Raw genomic sequence first — 6,228 nt, forward strand, 5'->3', positions numbered from 1 at the left:
AAGCAATTATGAAAATTTTTGCATTTAGATACAGAAGAACTTTGCCTGTTTAATACAAAAAAAAAACTAATTAACAAACAGAAAATCTGGATCTCCATGTCTGCCATGCAAATCAACTGTTCCTGCTCGTCCCCAGACTGGATCTCTTCTCTTCACTTCCCCATGGGGTCAAACCGTAACACCGTGTGTCCCAACCAGGCGCGACACGATAAAAAGTGTCGTTTCCATGTAGTTTTTGTCCTAACCACCCGCGACAGCAACTCGGGTTTCTATTTTTGATACAAAATATGACAGTGATAATCTCAGGTAATAATTATGTGCTTTATTCAATGTTAAAAGTGTCTAATGGGAGTTTGAATATTATTTTGCGTTATCTTTATAGCCATAGTGAAAGCAACAATAGATATTTACCTCAGATCTTAAGTAAACTTGTGGTATGTTAAAACTGTGAACTCACTGCGAACCAACACCTGTATTCCATAAAAGAGATGGTATCAGTCAGTCACTCACTCAAAACTGCTCAGTCCATTCACATTATCATCTATTTTCCGTGTCCACTTTTCTTTTCTTCTCACTCGCCATGTTTTTGCTGTCACATCGTATCTACACTGGACGCGACAAAGCATTGCAAATCATTTGAACTTTGTTTCAGTTCGTCATAAATAGAACGAGGCAGCAGTTTACTGTTGGGGGATATGTCACACCGCTCTGCATCCAGTGTTGACAGCATCACTGATTATAATGGGTTCTATTGTATTTTGTTGCATTGCGCCGCGCAGCTCGCGTCCGGTGTAGACACGATGTAAGTTAATGTCACTTTCTGATGCTGCGTTTGAATTTTCATGCCACGTTATTTGACATTAGCGCAGGCCAAACATTTTTCTCTCACGGGCCGGATGTGGCTGAACTTTGTTTCAGTTCGTCATAAATAGAACGAGGCAGCAGTTTACTGTTGGGGGATATGTCACACCGCTCTGCATCCAGTGTTGACAGCATCACTGATTATAATGGGTTCTATTGTATTTTGTTGCATTGCGCCGCGCAGCTCGCGTCCGGTGTAGACACGATGTAAGTTAATGTCACTTTCTGATGCTGCGTTTGAATTTTCATGCCACGTTATTTGACATTAGCGCAGGCCAAACATTTTTCTCTCACGGGCCGGATGTGGCCTGTGGGCCGCCTATTGAGGAACACTGTTATAAAATATCTACAAAAAAAGCATCTACCAACAGAGAGTCACAGAGGGACAATGTTAACCCCATGGCCAAGCTTCACCAAAAATGGTTTTCAACATGTTTTGTCAACACTCTAGCCATCTGCCACCAATTATTTATTCAGATTGCGCCATTATAGTCTTGCACAACTGTGATAAACAGCCGTATTTTCGTTCTCTCCTGTTCTCTTTTTTTTCCATCTGTTTAATTTAAAATCACCTTAAAGGCCAAAAAAATATCTGCAGGATCAACATTTGCAACTAATAACCAGTGAACCTTTTCAGTGTTTTCAATGTAAATCAAGTTCGCCTCACGAACAGCTCCCTGATTTAGAGACAAGAATGAACAGAATCTAAATTCTCCTCAATTTGTTGGGGCAACTCTCAGGGTTGCTTTGAAATCGATCCAGTTTCGTAGGCAATTCAATATTTCTTTAGCCTCCAACTATTTCTGCATTTGATTTTGTCCATCATCTACTTACTTTGAGGCCATTATTACATTACATATAGCATGATGGCTTTTTCAAGTCTTGTCAAAGAGCCTGGCTTTACAGCATTGCATCTGTGTGAGACAGTTTAGGATGGCAGTTAAAATGAGTTGTTGCATGACTCTCAGACTGAAAAAAAAAACGGCTTTCAGAAACCCCTTGGCCTTTTCCTCTTGCGATCGCTCTCTTTCTCTCAACCTTGGCAGTCATGACAAGATTCATCACAGTGTCGATTGTCATCACGTTGAGGATTAGTGTGTGTTGTCTGAAGCGACTGGACGCACATGAATCCTGGAGTGGTGTGAGCGCCTCGTGGCCCTCATGAACCCCGCCATGCCACTGTCGCGGTATGTGCCGCCACCACAAAGTTTTCACAGACTTCTGCACCATTTTGGCATTCCCAGAATGCCTGCGGGCAAGCCAAAAGCTGGCGAGTGGGTTGAGCAGGCTGCCGTGAGGAGGGGTTGCTGTCCATTGTTATAGATTTTGGGCAGTTGAAGCAGGCCTTATATTGGCTGCCATCCCAGTCAGCATCGTAAAGTTGTCTTTGGATTTTGAGGGACTGGAAAAGGCGTACGATGGGTTGGGGATCAAACAATATTAATTTTCACATCATTTTTTGTTTTAGTCACAGTTTTTGTCTTTTGACGAAAATATCCTTTAAATTTAGTCAATATTTTTCCATGTCATATTCATTCATTTTAGCCAATTTTACTTAATTTGACTTAAAAGGCATTCAATTTCAGTTGACAAGAATAGTATTTAGTAAAAAATCAACTAACCAAATATTGACATTTTACATATTAATTTAAACTTGTCTCACATGTTTCACTTGTGAAAACCTGAGATTCTAAAATAACAAAATAATGATTAGCTTATACATTACTGTAATTCCGTATGCTTTATTGTCCGTGTTTCAGCACTTTGATACGGAAAGAGCATATTGGCGATGGGAATTACACAGTCTGACTAGCGCGCAACTTAATTCAAGTTCTCTTATGCATTTGCGTCATTTTATTCATATGTAAGTTTATGTTTACTATTGTTCATCCACTGATCAGCTTCAGTTAACGCAGCTCAAGCGAGTCAATCAAAAACATTGTTAATATCATGCTGTGTTTTCATCAACTGACGTGCTAATTAAAATCCTCAATCATGCCAAATCTCTGCCATTTGTCTATGTGTATGAGAGGTTCTTAGCTTAGATTCGTCTTCTGTCACCATCTGAACTGTGATATTTCTGAACAGCAAGTTGAATTTTCCCTCGTAAATGTTTAACGTTAGGTTTTCATCCATTTCTTTTCCTCCAATCCAACACATTTGGTAAAATAAGCTTGTCTAGCATTGACCAGGCCATTTATTTTGGACACTTTCCATTGGGTTAGTATCAGACACACTGAGTGCATTAGCCAATAAGGTTTCAGCTTCATCTGTCTGCCATTATTTTTTTCTGACAGTGAAGATAACTTGATACTGATGGCTGTATCAGACGTACATACAGGTTTCTTCTGGTTTGTCTGAGCCTGTTCATTTCCAGATACAGTATGTTATTGATTGGACTAATAACATTGAAAAATGAGTCATATCGAGCAGACAGGGGTGTGCATGCACATGTTGTGCATGCATGCACCTTTGGCTTCAGAACAGAACATAGTTTGATCTGGGCTGGCCTCCACGTCTATCACGGAATCATGTTAAAATGCTGATATTTATATAACCAGAATTGTAACAATCCAAATAAGTTTAAATAAAAGAAAGGAAAGAAATCAATACAAGAAGAAACTAAAGGGTTATTTGCACCCTAAAGTTTATTTTCAGAAGCAGTTTATATCTTTATGGACACATTTTGTAACTTAACCACATATACAACACAGTATGCTGTCCACTTAGATATCAAATCATATAAATCCATACTACACTAGATATAATGAAGTACAGTATATAAGTATAAATAAATATATTACTAGGCACATTTCTGCATCTATATTTGATATATTTTAACACTCTCGTCACTTTCTGGGGCATTTTGCACAGAGACCTGGGTAAAGCGAATCTAAAACTCACATCAGATGTGTTTATAGAGGCCTCTTCTGACAGAAAGAATGTATTGCAACATAAAGAACAAACTATAAGATTGTGCCCCCTGTAGGATTATGTGTGGAAATGACAAAATTCCAGATTTTTTTCTCTCTCTCCCCAGATTATAGTGGTGATTTGAAATATGTTATAGAATCACTAAATCAGTCTTAATTTTTAATGTTGGAATGTTTGTACTGTATTAGTATGTGCTACCTATGTAGGAAAAAAGTGGCTTAGTGCATTACAAAGCTGGCCATGGAGCGAACTTGCCTTGAAGGTACTTTGGGCCTTACTTTTTTCACACACTAGTGTCAGTATTGATGCTTGCTAGATGAGGTACAAACATAATAGTAACACGTTTTGGATTTGGACATGAGTCCACAAGGCTTAACAAGAATTGATCTGAATTTTACTGACATCACAAGCTGAGTCTCCTCCCACTCTTATATTTATACTCTATTTCTACTGCAAACACTCATTGATTGTCTTTATGATGACCATCATCTCTCTGCTCCTGCTGGCCTCTCTGCTTCCACACCTGACCTTCACTGGTGAGACTGATTATTTAACAGCATATTACACTGATTTTTAAATAATGTTTAATTGGTACGTACTGAATAAGCTAACTTACAGCTCTGTCTTTCTCTCAGCTCGTGTGATTGTGGGTATAGTGAACGGCACAGAAGCAATACCCACTCCAGACCTTACATGGTTTCTCTTCAGAAGAACTAGCACCATATCTGTGGAGGATTCCTCATCTCTGATGAGTTTGTGTTGACTATACCAGGATTTCAGCATTTCTTCCATGGATCAGCATAATTGGAAATGTTAATTGACATGATGATAACACAAGAATATGTGTAGTGCTTAATCAAAAATGTTTCCAAGTCTTCTAATAAATGTATCACATGCCAAGCACCAGCAAGGACTAAGTGGTCCTTAATGTTACAATACAACATCATGAAACTGTCACATGGATCACAAAATTACTTACATGACATAAACATGGCCATTATATACACTTAAAAATGAAGGTGCTTCAAAAGTTTCTTCAAGTGATCCCATATAGAAGAAGCATTTTTGGTTCCACAAAGAACCATTCAGTCAAGGGTTCTTTAAAGAACCATCTCTTTCTTATCTTTTTCTTACCAGTGCTTTCGTCTGACACTTGTGGTTGAAACTTATGAGCTAAAAGGCAGCTTTTGCTACAATGGCTGTGAAGTGTTACTACATCCATCTAAAGGGTGTAAACTGCCTCAGCTTTTGCTCTGCATGCTATTTCAAGAAAGACCACAATCTGAAACCTAAGCACAAGTTTATTTAAAAAAATAAAAACAGGGTTTAAAAGTTACTATTTGTTTCAGAGAACATTCAAAACCAACGTTCCCTACCGGTGCTTTCGTCTGACACTTGTGGTTGAAACTTATGAGCTAAAAGGCAGCTTTTGCTACAATGGCTGTGAAGTGTTACTACATCCATCTAAAGGGTGTAAACTGCCTCAGCTTTTGCTCTGCATGCTATTTCAAGAAAGAGCACAATCTGAAACCTAAGCACAAGTTTATTAAAAAAAATAAAAACAGGGTTTAAAAGTTACTATTTGTTTCAGAGAACATTCAAAACCAACGTTCCCATAATGTTTGGAAAATATTATGGTGGAACATTAAGAAAAGAAAAAAAAACGTAATTTTCCAAAACTAAATTGGAACATTAGCAAAATGTTATTAGAACATATTCTGTTAGCTGTGTATATAGGAAATGCATTATATTATACATGCAAAATATACATTTTCACCGGTCACATGACTTTTGCATACATAAACTCTTTCACAAAATTGGGCTGAATAATGGTAGCAAGTCTTTCACTCGCACAGTAATCTGCAAACGACACAGTGTGTGTGTGAAGCATGCTTACATGCACTCATTGTGCCCTCTAGACTAGAGGTATAGACTGTAGAAAAAGATTAAAAATGAAAACATGTACATGACGGTTGAGGTTTAGTTAATTCAAACTGTTGAGTTGAATGATGGTGATGTAGTGATGCTGAAAACAGCCCAAAGACTAATTTATCATCACTTAAGTTCATATGAATGATTAGCTAAACATTACTGTAGCCTAATGTCTTTCTTTTCATCTCATGCAGTAAGAGATAACATGGATAGATTTGCATGCTGCTTCTTTGAGCTCAAAGCTCTGTGCACTGTTTGCAAGTTAATGGCTTCAAATGAATCAAATGGCACACATCTTTGTGGTATGACGATTGAAGCCTTCGACCGAAGCCTCATCAAACCACAAGCATTATCAAATATTACTATCTACTGATTACCATACTGAGTTATTGTAACCACAAACTGAAAATAATAAGTTACGGGAAGCTCAGTGTCTCCACCCTCCTTATTATGTTATTTATACCTAGTATAGCCAGCGAAAGCTCATTGAGTCACTGATTG

Source organism: Sinocyclocheilus grahami, unplaced genomic scaffold (assembly GCF_001515645.1).
Source record: "Sinocyclocheilus grahami isolate Dianchi unplaced genomic scaffold, SAMN03320097.WGS_v1.1 scaffold1305.1, whole genome shotgun sequence".
NCBI lineage: Eukaryota > Metazoa > Chordata > Actinopteri > Cypriniformes > Cyprinidae > Sinocyclocheilus > Sinocyclocheilus grahami.